Source organism: Emydura macquarii, unplaced genomic scaffold (genome assembly GCF_026122565.2).
Source record: "Emydura macquarii macquarii isolate MOO-44397 ecotype Brisbane River unplaced genomic scaffold, CSIRO-AGI_Emac_v2 contig_1876, whole genome shotgun sequence".
NCBI lineage: Eukaryota > Metazoa > Chordata > Testudines > Chelidae > Emydura > Emydura macquarii.
In genome coordinates, this window is record NW_027132013.1 from 24,848,192 (window position 1) to 24,874,502 (window position 26,311).

The 26,311-nt window shown below is 47.7% G+C and overlaps 1 long non-coding RNA gene across 1 annotated transcript in view; it reads right to left on the reverse strand.

Moving 5' to 3' along the window:
* Positions 1-1,313, reverse strand: part of LOC137159691 (uncharacterized) — a 35,840-nt gene extending 34,527 nt beyond the window's left edge. The window contains exon 1 of the long non-coding RNA XR_010921694.1: positions 1,261-1,313. This is a non-coding gene — a long non-coding RNA (uncharacterized lncRNA). The remainder of the gene's footprint in view (positions 1-1,260) is intronic.
* Between the last annotated feature and the right edge of the window lie 24,998 nt (positions 1,314-26,311).

The following is a 26,311-nucleotide window of genomic DNA, read 5'->3' on the forward strand; positions in this document are numbered from 1 at the left end:
TCACAGCCTGACTCCTGTTAATTTGGCTTTTTCCACTTACGCCTTATGCCTTAGCCTGTTCTGCTAAGTTTCAGGCCTCATGCTCTCACTTTCTACTACAAGCTGCAGCCACATTACAAAATGACAGGGCTCAGCAGGACTCAGGACCCTGCCACTTCCACCTCCACCGCTAGGTAGGTCCAAGGAGTGCTTGCTGACCCAAGTCAGACAGATGTGTGTATGGATGGGTAGTAGGGAGTTGGGCTCAAACCTGAGTTCGAGCTCAGATTTACAATGCAATATAGAAATACCCCTTGCCTCCCTCTTGCAGATGCAGATGGCATGGAGGGATGCAGATGGCATGGAAGCTACACCTGTGCTGTGGTTGGAGCAGCTCCTCTGCTGCTCCATAAGGTGGGAGTGAGGATTCTTCTCCTCCATCTCCCACCCTCTCCTTGAGGAGATCTGCAGCACACAGCCCAGCTCCTCCAGCTATATCTGGACAGAGACTTAATTAACATCATACCCTCTAGTAATGCTCAATGATAATTACAGTCTTTGTCGTGGCAAATTCTCATTTAGGAAATGAAATGCTAAGGACTGGATAGTGGCTGGCCCCTGTGTAGGTGCAATGGGGTGGGAAAGGGGCAAAAAAGCATCCTTCCCACCTTGTGCCTCTGTGAGGCTGGGGGGTGGACCCAATGCTCTGTGGTGGTGCTCCCCCAGCTTTGCACTGGCAAGCTAACTGGGAGCATACCGCACGTTCTCTAGGGTGGCAGACCTGCTGCTCCAGCTGGCTTTCTTCAGGAGAACCCAGGGCAATTCTGGCCGAGGCAGGCAGAATGCCTTCTGGCGTTGCTCTCTAGGAATATCCCCTTCCACCTAGGCTGCAGCTTTGAGCCACAATCTAGCCCGAAAGCTAAACACCAGACTGTCTCCAGTAATAACAACAAAGCTGGCTTCCAGTGAAAAAACAAAGAAACTCAAGAGAGATTGGAAAATCCTCTTCTGATGAGAGCGCAGTTTGAAACTGTAAGGCCAGTAAAGATGAACAGGATACAACATTACTTTTGCTTCGTGAAAGATGAAATAGAAATTGTTTATAGCCATGAAGATATTAAGGTTTCCATGGAATCTTAGGAAGAGGATCAAACATTATCTAAAGGCCAAGAGTTTTCATTAGTCACCATCTAAGGTGTCAATTGTTCCCATTTCCTCCTGGATGAGCTCTGAAATGCTTTGCCTTGTCAGAATGCAAGTCACAGCACTTTATTCACTTACCTGGAACTTGGCAGATCTGAGAACAGCAACTTCTGTAGAAATATGTAGTAATTAGTCCTATAAAGAAATGAGGCATTGTCTTCAATGCATAACCCTGGCCACCTCAGGATGCATATGGATTATATTACCCCAAACTTTTTCCATTTGCCATATTTCAGACAGAACTCTCTCTTCAGCCTAGGTAGAAATAAGTTACTAACAAAGTGCAACATCCATCCAGAGCATTAAAATAGCTAGTCAGGTTTTTTACACTTTGACACAGTGGGGTGCAGGATCCAAAAAAACACATTCTCCCACAGGTAGAAGGGGATGAAATGTAAAAGCTCAGGGTCTGATTTTACCCCTAAGTGAGAATACTCATGGAGGGGCCAGGACTTCCCTTGTGGAGTTCTCCTAATATACTTTCATCAGGGTGGGGCAGGATTCCCCCCACTGAGGGTGCAGCCCCAAACCTCACAGACCTCAGGGTTCTGTTGGAGATACAGGACCATCTGTGCAGCAGCCCTCTGGCTCTCCCTTCCTGGTTCTGGGACCACATGCCTAGCAGAGTGCTTCACACCCTGGCAGTGTGCTAGCAGGGCCTCCACTGGTCACCGCTGCTCCTGGGACTCCTCTTAAAGGAAAGAGTTTCCCCAGCATGGAAAGGTAATGTGGGCCCACTCTGTATTAACCATCCTTGGAAAATACCCCAGAGCAAGAGGTGGGATGCTAAGGACTCTATGACCTGCTCACTCCTCCCCAATCTGGTCAATTAATTCCCCCTCATTGCACATGGATTCTGGGGTGTCAGACAGCTCGAGTGCCTCCTCCAGCTCCCGCGGGGCAGTGCAGCTCTGCACAGACCCTTCTTCAGAACTGTGCCTTGATGTGCTCCCTCTTCCACTGCATCAAACACAACCTTCCTGCCCTTAGTTTCACAACCCTTCCCAATTTTGCCCTACCTACAGCTTATTATACTATGAGCTCGACTGTCACCCTCATTCCACCAGTGACACCAGCCTCAATTGCCTGCTTCTCCATTTCTCTCCCTAACTCCTTCATGTTTACTCCCATGCTGCTTCTTGGGCATCGGAAAATCTCCCGGTCAAAATCCATAATGTTACCACCATTTTCTTCCTTCAAGTCACTCCTCAAAACTCACCTAATGTCTCCAGAAAGCTGCCATCTGATAACAGCTGGGAAAGTGGTGAGCTGTGATTACAGTTCCTGATTGGCGAAGAATTGTGACTAACCTCTTTTTTATTTGGGGACGGGATCATTACTTTGCCTTTGCTCATGACTTGCCCACAGCCTTGGCCTGCTTGTTTGTTTCATCCACCTGCTACTTCTTGTCTATTTGGCGTGTGAGCTGCTTGGGGCAGGGACCGTCTTTTAGCCTATGTCTGTACAGTACCTAGCACAATGGCTCCTAGACACTTCTGCTATATAAACGTTAGATAGTAATAAAATAGTTGTAATGATGGCACAATGATGGGGTAATCTGGCTCCCTACCCGCTGTCCCCCCAGTTCTCTGTAGGACGAAAGAAAAAACTGCAGAGAAGTCCAGGGAGAAAAACTAGGCAACACTTTTTTGTTCCTTAGCTTCAGATTGATTTTTCTATCAGCGTTCTCTCTTTGTGCCCTTTTGTCAGCAGGCCAACACCTGGAGCAGACAGAGTGAGGTGTGAAAGCAGAAGACACCAAGTGCTGTTTCTGAAGTCCTGATGAGCTAATTTCTAATAAACATTTCTACTGTGTTATGGCTCCATTTCAGCAAAGCTGATTTCAGTCAGGGAATATCTGGGAACTAAGGAGGGCCGATGGTGAGCAAAGGCAGGCACAATCCCCAATCCAGAGGAAATTTGGGGCTGGCCAGCTGAAGCCAAGTATGACCCTCAGCACCAGAGATGACCTGTGCCTGCCAATAGCGTGTGGGGGAAGTGAGGGAGGGGCAGGGGTGCCCAGGAGTCAGGGCAGCTGCCTTCAGCAGTGTTACTGAGCATGCTCAGTACATGCAAAACAGCAAATCTGGGGGGATGAGGGGGCATGACCCTGATTGTCCCCACCCGATGCACTTGTCGCATCTGCTCAGCACACTGCCACTCCACCTTTAACATTCCTTCCTTTTAAGCTGCGGCTTGACAAAGCCCTGGCTGGGATGATTTAGATGGGGTTGGTCCTGCTTTGAGCAGGGGGTTGGACTAGATGACCTCCTGAGGTCCCTACCAACTCTAATATTCTATGATTCTATATTCTATGATTCCTGAGCAGGCTTTGTCTAGGACTAGGAGAAAGGTTGAGTTTATGTTGGTTTGACTAGCACCAGCTAGGCAGAAACCTAGGCTATAACTGGATTTCCTAAAATCAAGCTGCTGATGTTACCATGCATCTACACTGAGAAAAGGGGTCGCATTTAGGTCGGGGTTAGCTAAGCACAAGTTAGCTAAACATAACCCCTTTTCCTAGTCTAGACAAAGGCAGAGATATGATTGTCCACGGTCCTGCACCTGTACATCTGTGCAAAGTGAGTGTAAAAGGCTACCAGGTTAGAACTCTTCACTAATTTACACCCTTTGACATCCACTTTGCACAGGTGCAAGACACTGGAGAACCAGGCCCTACCAGTTCCAATTTACAATTCCCCATCTTGAGGCAAAAGAAACCACCTCTCAGCTGAAGCTGGTATCTGTTCTCCCCAAAGGTGGCATCCTCCATAGTACAGATGCAGCTGAGCTAGGCATGGCTTGTTTTATTTTATGCAAATGAGGCATGTGGGATTAGGATCCTAAAGATCTTGGCCATGCAGCCCCCATTTGTTATTTTGATCCCTTGCTAATAAAGAGCTGAATCACCAGGGGGGTGGAGGGGAGTGGAGGCAGGGCTGGGGAGGAGAAGGAGAAGGCTCTCTCTCCTTTGATTAGCTATCCCATAGGGGATATTCTATTCCACTCTCACAATTTATAATGGGAAAACAATGTTTCAAACATACAAACTACCTTTTAGTCGTCCAGTGCGGATGGGCATGTTTACTTGTCGTATTGCAGTTTGATGTTTTGTAATTGGATCCTGGCATCTCTCCCTCTCATGCTGCATCCACAGTAGCTTGAGGCAGTGCAGCAAAGGAAAGAGCATTTCTACTTCTCTGCCCCAAATTAATGCAACTGCCTCCCAACTTTCATATTCCAAGCTGTCGTTTTCAGAAGGGATTGTCCATGAGTAAATAAGGCTAGGGGTACTGGGAGCGGGAGCAAGAATACACAAACTGTTTTGTGTCTCACAGTTGTCTCTAATTCACAGGCCTCCAGAATGCTAGTTCTGAAACTCTGTATCTCATACCTAGAAGCGATGGTTGCTTCACTGCACTGGTTGCTTGGTTGGCTTTACAATCAGAGATCCTTATAATATTCTCAATAAATTATTTCTCATAACATGTCATGCAATCCTGTTTGACTTAAAGGCTGTTCTATACTGAATTTTTAGCACTAGTTCACACTATGCTGGTGTGATCCCCAGGGTAGATGCGCTGCACTAATGTAAGAGGGGACTTGCACTACACTGGTGCACATTTCCCTAGCCTAGACAAGCGTTAAGGGGCATCTACATTAAAATGCTACAGCAGCGCAGCTGCCCCATTGCAGCTGTGCCACTGTAGTGCTTCAGTGCAGATACTACCTACACCAACAGGAGGGCTTCTCCCATTGGTATAGGTAATTCACCTCCCGCAGAGGTGGTAGCTAGGTTAAAGGAAGAATTCTTCCATCAATTTCATGCTGTCTACATGGATATTTAGGTTGGCTTAACAACACCGTGCAGGGGTGCGTGGATTTTTCACATCCCTAACTGACATAGTTAAAGCAAGCTAATTTTCTATTGTAGAGCAGGCTTAGGACTGGTAACAAAGGAAGGAAAAGAAGTGAGACAATGCTACTTAAAGTACCAGAACTGTGGTACAGCAGAGAAGGGGGTGGTTGACTGGCAGAGAGACACAAGTTGTCAAAAAACAGATACCAGGAAGGAAAGTCCCAAAACCAATGATAAAAGACTGAAGAATAGAAAAATGATCTGGGTGACCTGTTGCCCATATATCTACGGGCCTTATTCTGCTCTCAGATTGGTTTTACATTGTTGTAACTCCACTGACTTCAGTAAGTGTAGCTAGCCCTGATTTACTATGGTGAAAATGAGAGAAGGATTAGACCCTACAGGTGGCATTAATAAACCATTATCAGCAACCACTTGGAAACCCTCACCGAAAAACCAAGGTGATGGTGAAATTGTTTTGAACTATTGTTGATTATTTGTGTTACAGTAGTGCCCAGAGTCTCTACTCAGGATCAGAACCCTCTTGTGGTGGGAGCTGGAAATCTCTCCAGTTTCCAATCTATGGAACATTAAGGTTGAGTTTACGCACAAGTCCTTTACGCACACATTTTCTGCTCTTGGAACAATACATTTGGAAACTGACTGGACAAATGGAGCACTACCGACAGGAAATGCTTTCATCTTAATGATACCACCTCCTGCTTTCTCCCATCCTGGAGATTTAATGGAAACTCCTAACAAGTCTATTTTAGACATCAGGCAACAACTCTGAAAGCACAGGCAGGAACAACAATATGCTATTCAGTGGGTGAGAAGTGAGCACCCAATTCTCTTCTCATTAAATGCAGCTATTTTCATTTAGTGATTAGGGTTTTAAATTGTGTTGCAGAAGCTAAGTAAACAAGCTACTGGTACTTACCTCTTTTTGTTATTTATTAGCTCATATTGCTGGTCTAATCTCACTCTGATTGCTTATAACAGTCTCTGTAGGTGACATGGCTAGGTTTGTCTTTGATATACTTTGAGTTTTGTATGACTCCCTCCTCAGTGAGTGCAAGTGCTCTGAATTCTGCAGTTGTTCTGCTCCTAGGATTCAGAAAGCTCTCAAATGCACTAAACCATCCATAACCTGTTTTTGGACCTGTGGTTTTTAGAGTACTTAGCGCTTCCGTTTATGACAGAGGACGAGCAGTGGGAAATCACTGGTTGAAAGGATCCCACAATGCAAAAATACAGAAAATGTTTCCTGCCTATCAAACATGACTGAAATATAGAGAGACCCCCTCGCCCTACAGACATACCATTAGAGACCTGTCTAGTTCATGCTACCAGGACTTGCAAATAGATTCAGTGATGTGGGTCTTAACAGCCTTGCTTAATCTGGAGAGTTGCATCATGTGGTGGGTTTGTGATTCATTGTGAATCAGTTGCAGTGTCCATGGGGGCTGCAATGAGCTCTTCTACAGGGCTCTAATGCCAGGGAAATAGCATTATATTTTCAGCCCACATCATTAAATGAACCATGATGTGTTTTCAGGAAGCAGGGTGGCTGACTTTCTGCTGGAGCCCTGTAACATTTGATCACTGACTTGAAAAAGAAGACCTGATCCTTGTTTGTTCACTAATTCCCACAGACATTTTGCCATTTCTGTCAGTCCAAGTTTGCTGTTTTTAATTGCTTCTCCCTTATTTATAGAAATGATACTGAACTTGTCAGTTTTTAAACATCTTACCAAATGGTGGGGTAATTATTTTACTGCCCTAGTATCCTCCACTTGCCACTAATACGTCCTACAATTCAGACTACGTTAGAGACATATAGCTTGTCCCAAAGGGCATTTGTAGTTACGCTTGAGATATCGAAGCGGGGTTGTTTTTTTTTAAAAACAAAACAAAATCCTAGTAGAGATTGAGATTGAGAGATAGAGATAGAATCATAGAGTTGGAAGGGACCTCAGGAGCTCATCTAATCCAACCCCCTGCTCAAAGCAGGAATAACCTCAGCTAAATCATCCCAGCCAGGGTTTTGTCAAGCCGCAGCTTAAAAACCTCTAAAGATGGAGATTCCACCACTTCCCTAGTTAACCCATTCCAGTGCTTCACCACCCTCCTAGCGAAAAGCTTTTTCCTAATGTCCAACCTAGATCTCCCCCCCTGCAACTTGAGACCATTGCTCCTTGTTCTATCATCTGCCACCACCGAGAACAGCCTAGCTCCATCCTCCCTGGAACCCCCTTTCAGGTAGTTAAAGGCTGCTATCAAATCCTTGGAGATTGGATACTTTCAACTGCAGAAGTTCACCAATATAAAAACACTTAACTTAGTAGTTAGGTTGCTCAAGTATATTTCATAAGAAAAATTCAAACACTAAAAAGCAAGGAAATCCTAAATGAAGGCGACACTCCCACCTAGTACAATATACGACAAATCTTTTAGCATTGACCCTCTACCATTATGGCATTCCACCATACTAATGCCCTCTCTAGCATACTGAGGGTCTGGCTACACTGCAATTAAAAACCCTGGCTGGCCCATGCCAGCTGACTCTGACTCACGTGACTCAGGCTAAGGGGCTGTTTAACTTCAATGTAGACATTCAGGGATGGGCTGGAGACAGGGGCTCTAGGACCCTGTGAGTTGGGAGGGTCCCAAAGCTCAGGCTGCAGCCTAAGCCTGAACATTTACACTGCAATTAAACAGTCCCTTAGCCCAAGCCCTTAGCCTGAGTCCACTGGCACGGGCCAGCCAGGGTTTTTAACTGCGGTGTAGACATACCCTCAGTATCTGCTCAACACTCATCTCACTCAAAGCATGAAATCACGCAGCACTGCACACCCTTAATTCTGATCTTCCAATGCACCATTAATAATTTAACGGCAACGATCTTGAAATTACAGTCATGGCATTTCCACATACCAAAACCCAGAGAGTTACCCATCTGTTGGCTGTTTGTAGTGCTTATTTGATGAAAAGCCATGTAAGGCGTCAGGCCATCCCCCTCCCTGTCTGTCTGGAAGGGAGGCCACGCCCCCTCCCTACAGTGCTCCTGTGAGTGCAGAAACTCAAAGGGGAATTAATGTTCGGGGCAGGAGTCCTGGCCCCTCCTGCAGGCCACAGGTGCTTAAGCAGTCTATAGCCCAGGCCGTCAGGCAGGGCAGGGAGGCGCAGCAAGGAAGCAGTCTATAGCCCTGACCCGCAGGCAGGGCAAATAGCCTATAGGCCTCCGAGGCTTCACTGGTCAGTTTGAGGCAACCACCCTCAGGGGTGGTGTGGAAAGGAGACAGGACCTCATCAGTGGCAATGTTCTGCCACTGGGTCAGCAGGGCTCCAGCCACAACTCAACTGGACAGTTGTCTGGTTTCCCTGGGTTCCTTCCTTCCTCCTTCCCTGGATTACCTGGACCTCAGCGTTGCTTTCAGTCTCCTCAGGGTAGATGGCCAGGGGTAGCCCCCATAGGTCCTTGGCGTTGCAAGCAGGTGGCAGCTCCTTCAAGTCACAAGCAGGCAGCTCCTCTGGGGCCCAAGCAGTAGGCAGCTCCTCAGTCGGGCAGCGGTCAGGCTGGGGCCACAGCACTGGTGAAGAGACATCCTTCCTCTCTGGCAGCTCCCTCCAAACTGAACTAGGTGGCTCAGCTTTTATACTTCCTGTCCCCCCTCAACTTCCGGTGACCTTGACCGCCAGAGCCTCCTTTTTGATGGTGGAATAATTTTGCTCCTGTGGAAACAGCTTCCAGTTCATGTATAGGACCAGGTGCTCCTCTCCATTGATGGTCTGAGAGAGGACAATATCGAGTCCAACTGCCAAGATGTTGGTTTGGACCACGAAACTGAGGGAGAAGTTGGGGCTGTATGGGACATGTTCCCTTCACAGGCAATCTTTTAGTACCTGAAAGGCTGTTTCACAGTCTGGTGTCCACCTGACTCACTGAGACTGATCCTTGGTCAGGAGTTCCATCAAGGAGGCAACAACTGAGGCAAAATTGGGGCTAACGCGGTGATAATATCCAGCCAGACTCAGGAATTGCCTCATCTGCTTCTTTGTTGTTGGGGCCAGCTGACCATGGATGGCCTGAACCTTCCTGACTAGTGGGTGCACCTTCCTGCACCCTAAGACATACCCCATATTGGTTTCCAAGAAATGATCTATCTTTATTGGGGTTGGCAGTCAGTCTGGCACTCCAGAGGGTCCGTAGGGCTGCTGTCACCTGATTCAGGTGGTCTTCCCAGCAGCTCCTGTAAATCACTATGTCGTTGAGATAGGCTGCGGCGTACTCGGTGTAGGCCAGCAGTAGATGGTCCATCAGCCGCTGGAAGGTCACAGGGGCCCTACGGAGACCGAAGGGCATCCGAGTGAACTGGTAGACGCCATTGGGGGTGGCAAAGGCGGTCTTCTCCTTTGAACCCAGTTCCAGAGGGATCTGCCAGTACCCCTTGGTCAGATCCAGGGTGGTGATGTAGAGGGCCTCCCCTAGGCGATTGAGGAACTCATCCACCCACAGCATTGGGTATGCATCAAATTTGGAAATAGCATTGACCCTCCGAAAGTCAGTGCACCATCATCGGGTCCCATCAGGCTTAGGGATTAGCACTATGGGGCTGCACCACTCACTTTGTGATCTTTCAATGATGCCCAGATCCAGCATCGTCTGGATCTCCTGTTCCACTGCTTCCCGCATCCCACGATCCAGGAAACAACCAGGTTGCTCCCACGATCATGTCCCCTCGACTGGTCTGGATGATGTGCTGTGTCCCCGTGGCCTGTCCCAGTACAGCAGTAAAGGTCCTGGTGAAGGCCCCTAACAGGCACCGAACTTGTTTCTGCTGTAAGGGTGTTGCTCAGGAGGGGTTCCTCCGGTTCAGTAGTGGTGGGGAGCTGAGGCCACAACTCTGGTTCAGGGTGATGTGGGGCAATCAGTAGCCCTTCCTACTCATACCACACTTTCAAGAGGGTCATGGGGTAGATCTGGTGTTTTCTTCATCAGCCTGGCTGGCGGATCTTGTATGTGATAGACCCCAAATGATGGGTTACTGTATATGGACCCTGCCATTGTGCCAATAACTTAGATTCCTCTGAAGGGAGCAATACGAGGACTCAGTCTCCTGGCTCAAAGGTCCGTGCTCAACCACCCTGATTTTATGTCCGCTCTTGGACCCCTTGGGTCACCTGCAAGTTGTCTTTGGTGAGGGTTCTGGCTGGGCCAGGTTCTTGCACAGCTGTGTAACATACTGGAGAAGTCCCTGGCTTGTGGACAGGGTCTGCTCCCAGGTCTCCCTCATTAGGTCCAGCAATCCATGAGGTTGTTGTCCGTAGAGCAATTCAAATGGGGAGAACTGGATGGACACTTGGGGCACCTCCCAGATGGCCAGCAGCGGGGGTGGTATCAACTGGTCCCAGCGGCGGAGTTCATTGTGTGGGAACTTCTGAAACATTCCCTTAAGAGTCTGGTTAAAGTCGCACCAGGGTTTGTCTGCAGTCCGAATCGACAGGGGCATGTAGTCGTTCTCCGTCGAGGAGTACGCAGATGGTCACCTTGGTGTCAGCATGGCACTGGGCTTGGGTCATGCCCGTACTCACCTGCCCAAAGGAACAGTCTATGTTAAGGCACTGTTCTTGAAGGTGCCCAAAGCATCCACAAGTGAAGTAGGGCCCAATTTCAGTGGGCTCCCTCTGTGTTCCCTGGTCCACGGTCCCATAGGTAGCCTGGGGGTTCCCCTGGCAGGGTGGCTCTCCTCCCTCCATCACAGCTAGCCAGGGTGCCAGGAGGCTTCGGAGTGGGTCGTGGTGTTCCCCCACCACATCGACTCCCATCACGGTCTGACATCGGGGAAGGGCCAGCTTTAGGATTAGGGAGTCTTCCACCTGTCAGCTCCTGACCCTGCTGCCCATGGACCTCACCCCCCGCAGTCCCGATCCTGCCCTGCCACCCCCATGCCACCCCTACACCCCAGCAGTCCCAGTGGCAGTCAGCACCTATAGAAAAGGGTTCAGAGACGAGCCATGAGCATGATGAAAGGCTTAGAAAATATGCCATGTAGTGATTGATCTCTTCAAGACTATCTATTTATCTTCACAAAGAGAAGGTGAAGAGGTGCGATCAGAGTCTGTAAGTATCTACATGGGGGACAAATATTTGATAATGGGCTCTTCACCTTAGCAGAGAAAAGTACATGATCTAATGCTTGGAAGTTGAAGCTAGACAAATTCAGATTGGTAATAAGGCATAATGTTTTAACAGTAAGAGGAATTAACTGTAATTAACCACTGGAACAATTCAACAAGGGTTATGGTGGGTTTTCCATCACTGACAATATTTAAATCAAAATGGGATGTTTTTCTGAAAGATCTGCTTTCAGAGTTATTTTGGGGAAATTCTCTGGTCTGTTTTATATACAAGGTCAGACTAGATCAGCGGTTCCCAAACTCTGGTATGCGTACCACCGGTAATACGCAGGTCACCTCCCAATGGTCTGCATCCACCTGCTGCTGGGGGGTTGGCCAGGAGTCACTCCAGCTCTGCCCCCGAGCAGCATGGCAACCTGGGCGTTCTGCCCCCGTTTCCCACCTGGACACAAAGTGGCTGGCCAGGAACCGCTCCAGCACTGGCCCCACCCCCCAAGCATCACAGCTGGCCTGCATTCATCCAACAGGAGCCTGAGATTTCGAGCTGTCACAGACCAGTCAAAGAGGAAGCATTTTCTTAATGAACTCATGATGGACATCCTGGACAGGGCCAACAAGCAGGTACAATACCAAAGGGAACAGGATTCACGGCACGTGGAAAGGCATGGACAGGCAACAAAGCACAAGGAGATACTTGAAGCCCAGCTTCTGGAGCAGGAACATTGCTTGAGAGACAAAGAAAGAGCATGACAGAAAGACCTGTGTGAGAGGCTGCTAATGGCCACAAGACTTCAGGCTTCTGCTCCACCCACACCACATCTTCAGTCCCGCTCCATGATACCACGTCGTGCAGACAGGGAACACATTGGACAATACCATGGTTGGGTGACCCATGCAACTGGGACTGGACACTAGCTGGACAGGGCAAACGTACCCCCAGCAGTCCTTCACCCACCCTGCAATGGCATTAAGTTGTGCTAAATGTGCTCGAAATAGAAAGAAGAATGGGGGGGTCAGCTGATATGCAAGAGCAGGAAATTTATTTGTTTGCAATGGTTCACCGTTTTGCATTGTTCAGTGTTTGTGTTATACACTTTATTTTATTACTTGTTTTTGGTTTATTGCTGGTGTTTTGATGTTGTAATGGCAGCTGGCCTACCTGACAACGCTTTCATATTTTTTTTTTTGCAGTACAGCCATGTTCACAAATAAAGGCTTGTACTTGATTTAAAAAGTATATTACCACCACTGCATCACATCATAGAATGTGAATCCCAAAGAATAAAGACATGATAAGGCACAACGGGGAGGCTGTATCTAAACACAATTTCTCAATACATCTGTTCAGATCAAATCCATAATGAAAGTCCATTATTCATATCACGCACACACACACCCCCACTGGGTGAGCAGTCGTCTCTTCCACAATTAACGATTCACAACAATTCCTCATTCGTAGCATACAGTGAAAATGCTTCATTTATTGTAAAAAGTGCTTTACAAACACAGCCATAGATGTGCTATTCTCTCTCTTCCATGGTCCTTGCAAGTCCTTAATGGGGATGCACAAAGCACCCCTGATTTCTGTTGCCTGTATGCATCCTACACTGGCTCTGACAGAGTCATGAGCAGCAGCAGACAGTTTGAGTCTGCCATGTCTATACTGTCATCATCTTCCTCCTCCAACTGGTGCCTTTGGCAGGTCAGAAAATGCCACAGAGGTCCACCAGCATCTCCTGGATGCTCTGCCCATTTCCTGGAACAGGAGTGAAAGCAGGACAAGTTCTTCAAATGGTGACTCCTCCATGATGCTGGCCCTGGTTGCTGGAAGCATGCAGCCCCGAAAGATGGCTCAGCGGGATGTGTTGGTGGGCTGCAATTTCCTGTAAAGTGCCGTTGGATGGACAGAAGTTTTACCACCACACACCATGAACAGAGGGCTAGCTCGGCTACAGCTGGAGTGGGTGCTAGGAAGCCTGAGATAGGCTGTTTTGACTCAGGTCTGCATGGTGCAGTGTAGATGCCTGAGTGCGGGTATGAGACCCGGGTCTAGAAATTCTACACTTAGGGTCAATATTCAAGGTGGATGATTGAGCCCAGGCTTACAAACAGTGAGCCTCTGGGCTCAAGTCCCACAAACCCTGGGGTTACATTGCAGTATAGACATACCTCTAAAGAGCAAGGCCCTGTAGCTGGGGCAGTAACAGACTGAAATCCTCTGAGAATCAGGCATGGGAGGTTTGTGTGTTGGGTACATAACACACTCACCAATGGGTTACAAGAGGTCTAGTTTTCTGTCAGTTTTGATGAAAGCTCTTAACCTTTTCTTCCACTAGCTGGTGGGTGATTTGCAGGTGCAGACCATGCTGGCCCTGCCCCAGCTGAAATCCTGTGCAAGGCCTTGCAGTATGGCCTGACAAAAGGACAGACGGAACAATTAAGTTATTTGAGACTTTGGAGGAAAAAGACAACTAACGGCAATATTTTCATGATGTTATTGGATAACTTGAAAAAAAAATAAAGTTGTTGTCAAGTACGTGAAGTGGTTGAAGCTTTTGCAATCATTAGAAAGCTGGTAGCATTTCTGGAACATGTGAGGAAAACAACGAGTTTGTGCAAACAAAAACATTCAAAGGGTTGACAGCGTTGTTGGAAAGTTGAAATCAGAGATTGGGGGAAGGAAGCCTCTTTGGGCCAATCGCACTGTGTTATAAGACATGGCCCCAGCGCTCCAGCATCACGGCACACGCATGAGGGGGGCCATGCTGGTCCAAAATCAGGTTGCTATCCCCATCTGGAAGCTGGCTATCTCCAATGGCTGAAGCTCAGGACACACTTCCACAACCAGGAAGCAGCGGGGTTGCCAATTTTGCTTGGGTGTATTCCTGGAGGTTTCGTCACGACAGAATGTTTAATTCCTGGAGACTCCAGGGCAATTCTGGATGGTTGGCAACACTAGGGAGCGCACATAACCCACACCCCCTCCATGTGACTCTCTGTTCCCGTTAGTGGCTGGACTTCAAAGGTTTATGAGTTAGTACAACCGTTGAACTAACAGAGCTGTCTCTTTCACTTGCAATTTGAGATCCCTGGCTGAGTAGTCAGCAGTGGGCTGTGAATTCTCGACCTTTGGATCTAAAAACATGAGCCACTATTGCCTGAGTGAAAGGCCTATTAATATAAACACTATAGAAGATTTATAAGCCTCTGTATAGTCTAGTCACTAGCTGTAGCCAGAGAAACACGCTGTGTTAATATGGGTTACACAGCTTTGGCATGGTACTTCCTTAAACTAACATACGTATTTCTGATCCAACGATATCCATGACCGTGAACTGCAGTATCACTGCCAGCTTATCTTTCTTATTGTTTGTAGTTCCATCCTCACCTGGAGCCTGCTGAGTACCTACCACAAGGTACATTCTACCAGGTCATCATAACTAGTCTCTCATGCATCCCCTCTGAACACAGTGCAAGCCTTTCCTTCCATTCTTGTTCAATCAGGAAAGGCAAAATTGTACACAAAACTGAGTAGTTCATGGAGGATGTTTAAATGTGTAAAACCTGCTACAATGATATTTAAAAGAGTAATATTCTTTTAATGATCTCCTCATCATTTTCCAGCATATCTACTATTCAGCATCCCAGTGTTCAATATTTGCCTGGCCTTTGTAGCAGAAGCCTGATTTGTGGAGCTCTTCAAGCAACATATTTGTATTTATTTTGTATTGAAGTTTCTCACTGCATTCCAAAAACTGATTTTCTTCCGCTCCTGCACATATCCTCCTCTCTCCTCCCCATTCCTGCTGCTTCCACCAGGGTTCAAAAGCACACTTTCAAAAGGAGCTTTCAGCAGGACAATTATTTTGTTTAACTCAGTGCTGTCTATGACGATAACCCCTCGGAGGCTTGAAACCAAAAGCTACGTCAGCAACTCAGTAGGTGACAATTTTCAGCAAGCACGTGGTGCATAAGAGGATAACTATCAAACTGCTAGTGTAGTTGTCAAGTGCCCAGAATTGTGCTGTGTCAGTGGCTCAGGAAGAGTCAAAGCACAGCACCTTGCAGCCTCAATCAACTCTAGAGCTAGTCAGTGGGAGTTCGGGGGGGGGACACTCTGCATTTCGGAGAAGGCACTCAGCACCTTACAGGATCGGGCCTCAAATGTGGTGTTGCCCATGTTGAAGTGAGGTGATCATACAACATATATTTGGATTTTTCCACTCTCTGATTCCATTTCTTATGGGCTGCCATGAAGTTATTCCGGCATGATGAGAAAATGTTGAAAATGCTGTCATAAGCTTGTTAATGAGTCCTGGGAGATTTCTATCCTGTCACCCCACCCACATAACACCTATCTCCATTAGTGGACTGCAATTTGATTTCAAGATATCATTTCTTTTTGGTTGTTTCTTACAGCTTCTTACTGAGACAAATTAACAAAGGTTGACAGACCCTAAATTTACCATTTATTCTCCCTCTGCCTCCTCAGAGCAAGTTCTTGAGACTGATCCTTCTTCAGTTATGCTATGAGATTAAAGAATTCATTCTTGGATTACCTTAAATCTACTACACTTGGATTTTCATTTTGAACTAGTGAGTGATCTGAGATGGGAATTCGCAGCCCATTTCCTGGTGGACAGGCATCCACATTTCACAAGACACAACCAACCGGTGGCACTGCTTGAGCCTTGTTGGCAGTCTCAGCAGAGAGACCGATGACTACCTGGGCCGAGTACCAAAGTACCCTCTCATTCCTAGAGGTGGTCCCTCCAGGTTAGATTCAGGTACATTGATGGAGCTGTTCAGGCTGATTGAGGTATATCGGTGGGAAATCTTGTGCTGCTGCTCCCTGTGCTATATGGACCATGTAGTAAATATAAGGCTTCAGTTTCTAGAAGTTAGATTCATCTAACACAGTGGCTCCCAACCTGTAGCCCAGGGACCAAAAGTGGCTCACGGGGGGCTTTCAAAGTAGCCCGTGGCTCCCCTCCTGCTAGCTGCAGAAGGAATCTGCTGCATAAGGACCCAGGCAGACCGCGTTTCCACAGGGATAAAACACCGGTGCAGGCTCCTTGCTGCAGCCCATGGGATGGGAGATCAGCGCTCCCCTCCCCCTGGCTTTAGCAGGGAGCATGGCAAAGCACTTTGCCTGGGTCCCTAGATGCTGGGGTCCCTGCTGGAGCCAGAGGAAGGGAGCACTGACCTCCCATCCCCTTGGCTGCAGAAAGGAGCCTCTGCCTAGGGACCCAGGTTGAACGCATGGGGCTACAGGATGCATGTGGTTTCCTGCTGCAGTCAGGGGGATGGGAGATCAGTGAGGAGGGAGGCAGCCTCCTCGCTGAACTCCTTCCGTCTGGCTGCAGGAAGGTGGGGGCCTGCTGGCGGAGACTGGTAGCCCTTCAGAGTTGTAAAAATTATACCTGTGGCCCTCGAGCCAAAACCGTTGGCAACCACTAATCTAACACATTTAAAGACCATTAAAAATATTAAAGAAAAATCCATCACATAAAACTTCATTTAAAAATCTACCTTTGCAAAACGTCTTGGATGATATGTTTGTTGAGCATTATATTAAAATAGATGTTTATTTATGTGCTGTTTTCTGAGGACTCAATTCAGGGATCACTATGGACTTTACTCTGCTTATGGAAACACCTCCTGTGAAAATCAGAAATTCCTGTGGTCACAGATGCATCCACTCTGTGGACTTTGCAGCCAGTCAGTGATTATTCTAGACATGGAGACATCCTCTTCCCACAGGAGTGTTAGAGATCAGCCTGGCTATGGAGGGCCCACTCACATGGATTAGGGAGGATAATCAGAGAACTTGCTGATCATGAGGGGGCCTGCTCACAGGGACAGCAGGAAATTACTATACTGTGTTACTTGCTCAGGGGTCATAGAGGTTCTGGCCCATGTGGATTTTAGGAACAGAGGTACCTACTCACATGGGCAGTTAGAAATTGCCATTAGTCAGTGATTTGGTTTTGTTTTGGTTTTTTTTAGCCCATGGTACTGAATGCTGATTAGCATAATCATGTTGGCCAAATGCAAGAGGCTTCACAATATGCAGGATGACTGGCAGTAATCTCAGGAAATGAGTATAGGCTGTATTATTAATTATTATTATTATAATAAGGTAGAATCTGGCATCAGTAACTCTCTGTTGCTATAGGAACAAACGGGGAAAAAACCAAGCTACTGGACTGAAGTGGGTCTTTGAAAGCTGGAATCAGACACTTGTGGTATCTGTGCACTGATTACAGTTAACATGCACCATCTCCAGGATCAGCACTACAGTAACTTTAAAGACAAAGAGCAACGGCTTGGAAGTTCCAAACCCAAATTTTGCCATGAATACTAATGGCAAAGTTTTACTCCAGAAGCAGCTGCAGAACAAAATCAAGACCTCTGTACCTTTGAACTCACAGGAACTAACTGGATCTGGTGTACTCTTGCAACTAAATCAAGGAGTCATTGGCTTGGTCTACACTTACCTCGGTGATTTGGCGGCAGTCGTCGGGAGTTACGCAAGTTCTTTGCGTACTTTGTATAACTCCCATCAACTTCTGTGCTTCTCTTCTGCGTGCTGTCTTCACTGCACTGCGCCAACGGGAACCGCGTTCCCATTGACACAGCACTACGCCACTTGAGGGGGTGGTTTTAGTATGTCAACTTCTGGATCGACTGAGCGGGTCTTCACTGACTGCTCAATTGATCCAGAGAAATCGATCTGATGGCGGAGACTTTGCCGCCGTCAGTGTAGACATAGCCATTGTCAGTGCAACATGGAGTCTCCTTCACCACCCTTCTGACTGGCACTGCAAATGGGCCAATCTGTTCAGCACAAATAAGAAACAGCCTGACTCTTCACCTCTCCCTTGAGCCTAGGATAAACAGCAGGCTCTGATAGCATCATTGGTTTGTATTATGCTAGCCTCAGTAGGCCTTACCTAAGCAAGCCTCCCAGCCTGAGCTGATAGACTCTGGGTTGCGGGGCTCTAAAGATAGCTGGATTGGCAGCACTTTGAAGCTCATCCCTCTCCTTCAGCTTCAGAGCCTGAGCTCCAGCCCAAGACACAACTTTAAAGCATTGTCTACACAGCTGTTTTTAGAGCACGAGAGCAAACTTTGCAAACTCAAGTCTGTCGACCCAGCCTGGGAGACTTACTGGGTGGAGGTACCCATAATAAGAAACAGTTCCTGCCCTGAAAAGCTTACCATTGAAGTAGACAAGCAAGAGTGGAAATGGAGGCACAGAAAGTGAAAGGACAGTGGCAGAGCCAGGACAGAATCCAAGTTTCTTGTGTCCTGCTCCGCCACGCTAGCCACTCGGTCATACTTTCTCTCTAGCTCCCCAACCCTACTGCCCCCTGCACCTCATCTACATCCCTCTTCTCAGGGAAAGGGAAGAAGGCTGTTTGGTCCCAACAAGGCCCCCATCTCCCTCCTGACATCCTGGCAACTTGGTCCTACCAGTCTCCATCCTTGTGTATCTTTGTGTCGTGGTAGCTCTGGCAGCAACTCTGCTGTGCACGACCTGCTGCTTAATCCATCTCACATGTGCTCAGGCATGTGTAATCCCAGGGCATGTGGAGGTCTAACTCAGAGGCACTGGGCTAGCATAGAGGCTTCAGTAGGTTTTGGGCTCACCACTATCATTACGAGAAGGAGGATGTAAGACCAGTGGGCATCCTCCCCACAAAAGGAGCTACCAGGTGGATGGGTGAAGCTGGGCATTGGCTATGACATTGCCCCAAAACCACCCAAAGATCGAGAGGTTCTGGGATCCAATCCCAGGGAGGTGTGGGGCGGATGGGGGTGCATGTATTTAAACAATCATATCATAGCATATTCAAATAAACTCCATGTTGTGGCAACTATATTTCCAACTGAGGACGACTGGCTGGGATTCCTGGAAATGCTTCTCCTTTATGACCAAGGGCCTAATCAATAGCCCAATGCACCTGCCTGCCTTCGCCACCTTCTGGCCCATACTGAATTCTCTCCATTGGCTCTCAGTTCGCTTCCAATGCCAGTCAAGGCATTGGTCCTAATTTTTAAAGCAATTAATGGATCAAGCCCAGGTACATCAAACATCAAATTGCAATCTACGAATCCCCATGAAAGGTGTGCGACTCTGGGATATGCAAATCATTAAGCCCAGGAGAAAGCCTTTTCTGTCAAGGGGATCCGGCTATGGAACAATTTTCCAGAGGCGATTAAGTGAATCGAAAGTCTCATCATCTTTAGAACACTTCGCAAAACCTTCTGCTTTAAGAAAGCCTTTCCACCACAAGTGATTCACAATTTGAATACCCCTTTTATTCCTCCCTCCTCCCCACAAAACAAAAAACCTGCCCCACGCAGTGTTCTGTCACCATGAAGAGAGAAATGCCAGAGACTCCATGAAGTCCACTAGGGACTTTGCTCTTGCTATTGATTTAAGTGGAAGGTACTCAGGTACTACAGTGATGGATAATAGGATAAAACTCTAAGATAGGAATCAGTGGAAAGACTCCTTTTGACTTCAATGGACTTTGGATCAACTCCCAAGAGCACTGTGGTCGATAGGCAGCAGGCACTCCTTCCTCTCCGGGGATGACTACATGTTCTCTACTAAATTACTGGACTTGCTAACTGATAGACCAGGTCCCAGGAAGTGAGGATGCGTTCCCTGTATAGTAATGTGATGCTTCCTGGGGGTATCCAGGGCTGTGAGGCGCCTTGCTCCCACCTTCCCTTAGTGTGAGGAAGCTTTGTCTGTGCCTGCCGGGGGTCAGCTCCCCAACCCCACTGGCAACACAAACACTTCCCCCGAGGCCTACACAGGCTTGTTCAGCAGTACTGTTATCTCTGAGGCATCCATGTAGGGGATCATTACACACATTTAGAAGTACATTAGTCCCCTCAAGGAGAACAAAACCTCTTATCTTCTCCCTAACAATGTGGAGCCACAGGGGGCCCCAAATGGACTTGAGAAATGAAATTCACTAATTACTTAGAACCATTCAAACTTACTTCTGGCAAGATGTATTTTTGTTACCTTCTTCAAAGAGCTTCGTCTCCCCTGTCCCATTACAGATGCCCCCTGCTGTCATGAGGGACAGCAGGATTTGGTAAGCATTACATTAGCTCTCAAAGGGAATTTGATCTCCTTTAAGGTGTTTCAGGAGTACTAGTCAGTCAAAGTAATTGCCTGTTGGTCTGTTTGCTCCTTTGAAAGCAAATGGTACTGTAGTCATAGGAGCAACCTTCAGAGAAAAGCACTGAAACAAGTGAGATAACAAGCAACAGGCACATTAATGAACTTCAGCAACTCTGCTCAATCACAGCACCTTATTATCTTTTGCCAATTGCTGAATCAAAAGTAATTTTCACAGCTCCACAATCATTAGAAAGCATTGTCAGTGGAGAAAACAGGAGACACTTCCAGGGACAAGATCGGAGCGAGATGAGAGAGATTTGAGAGAAGGGGGTAGAAAAAAACCCAAGACAAAACTGACTCAGCTGCATCACAGCTCCACTTATTACAGGCAATTTTAGGCTCCCCCAGTTCGCAGGGCTGCCTGGGGCCAGTTCAGCCCCCCAGGGGGGCCTAGGCCTTGTTTACATGCAGAAGTCACACTGGTTTAACTAAATCAGTTTTTAAACTGATGCAAACCACTGTGCCGATACTTACTTGGGTTTAAGAATCACTTTTTTCAGTTCAGCTTAAGTTGATTCCTAATTGACTTACACTAAACTGAAATAAGTTTGATTTAAACCAAAATAAGAGTGTCCACACAGCCTTTTTATGGGGTTTAGCTCAATGAGTTTAAAAATCACACCTTAAGTTAAACTGTTGTAGCTTCAGGGCTGCTCTAATTTAACCAGCTTGTAACAGCCTCCGGAGGGATGTTATGCCTGATGGAGATTTCCTCAGCACAACGTGTTCTAGCTGTATCCCCTTCCTCCCTGGTATGCCCCCTGTGCGAAGGGGAGGAAGCGGATGGTGGGGAGTGGGGGCAGACAGGAGTGGTGTAGAGCTGGTGTAGCCAGGCAGTTCTTTAGCTGCCCTTTTAGATCAGCTTTCCAGCCTCTTTGTCCAGCTGGAACAGCACAAAGGGGTTGGAGCAGGGACCGGAAGGTGGCCCTGAATATTGAATTGAAAGCCAAAAACTACCACAAAGTTAAAGAATGACGCAAATAAGCGTAAAAGAAAAATTGCAATGACTCATTTTTACACTTCAAATGGTACTAAATATTTACCAAACAACAAAATATACACTAAGGACCAATGCCCTGCTCCATATTGAAGTGACCAGAAGTTTTGCAGTTGCAAATGTGGCCACACACCCATTTTTTATATGCCAGCTGCAAAGACCTACTCTATGGGCCTGATCCTACAAACACTTACTACCAGGCATAGTGCTAACTACTGTGAGTAGCCCCATTGAAATCTTTGGGGTCAGTGTCCAGTTGTGTTTGCAGGATCAGGTCCTATACTTTTACAGTGCCAGGAACATTGGTGGCTCAAACAATAGTGAATCATTAGAACCCTTCACTCACTTCTCACAATGGAGGCAGCAATCTGAACCATTGTTAATGCTGTTCAGAGAAAATCAGGGTCATTTTAATCTGTTCCCTACTCTGGTTTAGAAACCTCCTTTGAAAATGAAACATACTCCCCCCCCCCCCAAGTCCTTGCTGATCTTTTTCTCCATTTCATGACCATGCACTCACAGTGGGTATTGTCATAATACTGCGAGTGACTGCACGCAGCTTCTATTGATTTTTGCTCTTTTAGGAAAAAAGAAAGAAAAAAAAAAAAACATTCTGGGAGTAGTTTTGGGAAATAAAACAGGTGGACTTTGCAGAGAGATAAGAAAGAATGTGGGAAAGAATGGCACTGTCCCTTTAATGATCTTCTCCATAATCCCCAAACTTCAAAGCTGAAAGTGTAATGAATTTCTGAGAGATGGGCCCAAACCAAAACCTCAAATACAAATTCCCCTTAACTTAGTGGAAGTTCAAATCCCAAACCTCTCCTCCACCCACATCCCAGGATATTACATTTATGTCTGATTTCAGGGGGTGGCTGCCTCAGTTTCCTTCTGCACCTAGTGGCTCATCCCAAGGCTTTTAGGGATGCTGACTGGCTGCTTGACGTGTAATTCTGTCATTAGGGAGCCGGTCTTTCCCCACCCAACCCAAAGATGTTGCTGTGGAGGGACAGGAAATAGCCTGACGCCCTCCATAGGGCAGTAGGAGAGGGAAACTGTTTTCTGCTGAAAACACAGAGCCAGATGGCACCTCATAAGGCCTAGCGAGCGAGTCAAGAAACCCGCAGGTCTCCCTAGCCGTCATGAGCCAATAGGTGAAGTGCTTTAATTTCATTAAATGCAGGAGATAGCAGCGGAGGGAGGAGGTAATCTTCACTTTGAAGATGGTAATAGGAGCCGCCCCCCCTGGATTTCTGACAGGGAAAGAGGGAGGCCCTCTTGGTGCCAAGGCTGAGGATATTCTAGGGGGATGCTACAGTGTCCCTACTGGGTGGGCTTCCTCCCCTCCGAGATTCATCTCAAACCAAGGCTCAGGTCAAGCCCATTTAAGACTTGAAACAACCATTTCTCTCAGGGCTAAAGTTGTGTCCAGTTTTAGTCACCTCACTTTAAAGAAAGAGGCAGCAAGTCTTCAATGGCAAGTGCTGGTTTCCTGAGCAATGCCTCCTTGAGAACAGCTGGCACCCTAGCCTCACAAAGGGAGGCACTGGTAATCTCTACTGACAGTGAGCCAAATGCTTCCCTGCTGGCCTTAGCCAGTCAGCAAAGACATGGCTCTTGTGCACAGGGGATGACTCAAAGCACTGCCAGCTGCTCTAAGGACTCAGTAACACACAAGACCCTGGCTGAAACAGACAAGACCCTGTGTTTGTCCTCCTGAGACTCTGCCCTGTGTTCAAAGATGTGGATAGCTCAGACTAAGTGACAGAGATTTTAATTACAACCTAACCTGAAAACTCCTTCCCACGAGAATCACAACAATCTACAGCATGGATCAACCTTGCCATCTGCCACCTAGAGAAGGGGTTCTCAAATAGGTGGTCAGGACCTCTCAATGGGTCATGAGGTTACTACTGGGGGTCACGAGCTGTCAGCCCCCCACGCATGCTGGGGCAGTGGCTGTCCACCCTGCGCATGGCTGACAGCCAGAGCCCTTCAGAGCTGGGTAGCCAGAGAATAGCAGCTGCTGGCCGGGTGCTCTGAAGGCAAATACCACACACAGCAGTAGTGCAGAAGTATGGGTGGCATGACACAGGGAGGGAGGATGGCATGGCATTGGGGGGGAGGGTCCTCACAGCCTGAAATATTTTCAAAGGGGGTCCCAGCAAAAAAGTTTGAGAACCCCTGACCTAGAGCCTGTCTGTTGTGTGTGACTTTGCAGATACTATGGTGGAGGGAAGAAACATAGGACAGGTATGGAGCTCATTTTGTTCCTTTGGTGAGGTCCCTGAAAAAGTTGCTCCTCAAGCAGGGTGGAGGAGAGCTTCCTTGTCCCCTTAGTTTCCATTCCTGGGGGGGGCACGGGGGGGTAGTTAGGGATGTTAAAGAGAAAGAGCTGTTTGGGAAGCTATGCCATTATGGGATTTATTTGGTTTAACTCTATCTGGTGATAGGAGTTCTAAGGTGGATGCAGAAAGTCTCCAGATACCACAGCAGGATAGTCTGATTGTATGTAGGAGACCAGACCGTGGGTGAGAATTATTACTGAGACTAAATAGAATAGGCCTGCTGGGGGATTTGATTCAAATATAAAGCTTCCTCTTCCAGAACAAGTTCACTTGGGTGAGCGTAACAGACGAGTGCAGACAAAGAGCTTGTCGCAGATTTCCTGTTAGCAGGCAACTGCATTTGGTTTTTTTCTCTCTCTAACATTAACTCTTCCTTTTTTGATATTGTTACTGTCGCATCTCAACTCTGCTCTTTCCAGCTGCAGGGCCTCTTTCATGTGCCCAGACATTAGTGCCTCTTCTTCCCCCTTCCCTCTTTGAAAGAGTAAATTCTGATGGAACGAAGTCTGAATATCAACTTGCAGCTGACTAATGTCAGCCTCCACCCTTGACCTAGTTCAAAAGAAACTATTCCAAAGTTGGCAGGCTGGCGAGGGGTGCTGGTGTTTCCTCCCCCTCTGGGTCACAAGGAGGCCACACCGCCTCACTCAATCGCCATATATTTGCAGGGGGGTTTACCCAATAACCTGTTCGTTGCCCTTGGCCTTCCGACAGGGCCTGGTAGGCACCCTGTCTGTAGCCCCTGGCCCTCAGACAGGGCTGGGAAGGCAAGCAGTCGATGGCTCCCGGCCCTCATGCACGGTGGGACAGAGGAGCCATCTAAAGCCCAGGCCCTCAGGCTAGGGCAAGTGATGCAGTTGATGGCCATCGACCTCAGGCAGAGCAGGGCAAGGAAGCAATCTATAGGCCAGGTCCTTGGGCAGGCAGGCAGTCTAGAGCCCATGGCAGGGATTTGGGCATCTCTGTAGCCTAAGGCTCAGGCAAGGGGGTGCTGTCATCCTGGGGAGGGGTAAGCAGGTGGGGTAGGGGGGACATGGGCCCGCCCAACTCCACCACGTTCCAGCCCAGGGCCCTAACAGTGGAGAAGTGGTCCCACCACTGGGTCAGCGGAGAGTCCCACCAGAATGTGCTGACCGGGGCGCAGACCCCCACACAGCCGAATGGCAGTCGGCCACCTCCCTGGTATGTACCTGGGTCCATGGGGAGGAGGGGGGGGCAGGGGTGTCTTCAGTGACCCAGGGTAGATGGCCAGTGGTAGTCCCAGCAGTTCCCCTGCAGGCATGGACTCCTCGGCATGCAGGGCGCTTCTGGGTTTGGCACCAGTCAGCAGCCTGGATCCACGAGTCGTCCTTGACCCAGCATGGATAGGCGGCCAACGGCAGTCCCAATGGTTTCCCTGAAGGCTCAGGCTCTCCGTCATGTCTGAGGTCTCTGGGTCTGGCAGCTGAGCCAGCCGCCTAGAGCGAGGAGGGGGATGCATCCATCTCCCTCACTGTTTCTCTCCCAACTGAGTTAGAGGCCCTGCCTTTTGTACTTCCTGTTCCACCGACTCACCTCCAGCGGGAGGGGTGAGGTTGTCTGGCTCTGCCCACTTGGGTAGGGAGACTCGCTCCTGCCCCTTTGGGTCGGAGGGAGGCCACACCGCCTCACTACACAGGAATAAGGAAAAGACAGCACAAGCTTCTTCCACATCATAAAAAAGGAAACACCCTCATCTGTAGTTCATACGAAGAGTTATCTATGCTCTTTGTATCCAGACTTAAATAGTGTTGTAACTTCAGCACTGGAGCATTAACTGGTTGGCTCATTGTGCACTCTTTCTTGTGTTTTCATGCTTCAAGATCCATCCTACTACACTTCATTTATTAAAATTCCAGAGGAGGATCTGAGAATGAATGACAGAGTTTTACAAGAGTTTTACTCCAATTACAAGAGTCCTCAAATGTGGCCGTCAAGGTGACTGAAGATCTGGATTTTCAGAACATGAATCACAGTGCTGGATTGTAGCTAGCATTGCTCATGTAGCAGCCAACGATTATTTACTAAAGCCCAAGAGGAAACAATCAGCTGGCTGATTCATCGTTAAAACCAGGCAGGACTCTGTACTCAAAACCTCAGGACAGGACCTGCTCAAGGGCAGTGTTAATAAGGAAGACTCATCCTTTACAACTCAGAGAACCAAGGTCACAATCTGATTTTAAGATAAATTGATAGTCACTCCGACTGATCTGAATGTCCACCCAAGGTGGGATTGCACTGATTTAACACCAATCTAGTAAAACAGGTGCAAATTCTGTGCATAAACCAGCTTTTTGATGTTGTCCCTCCATATCACAGATGAAGCACAATGGCAGGTGGGATAAGGGAACTTGTACTGCTGCTGCCTTCACTGTATATGCTCTATGGCTAGAGAAAGGAAATCAGCCTCCAGCCTTGCTAATCTCTCACCTTTCATAAGCATTAAATACACTTAGGGAAGGAAACAATCTCCCTTTCTGTATCCATTTTTACACCCACCTTCATCATTTCTAGTCTCTCCCTACCAGGTGACCAACAAATTTCATTCAAATATG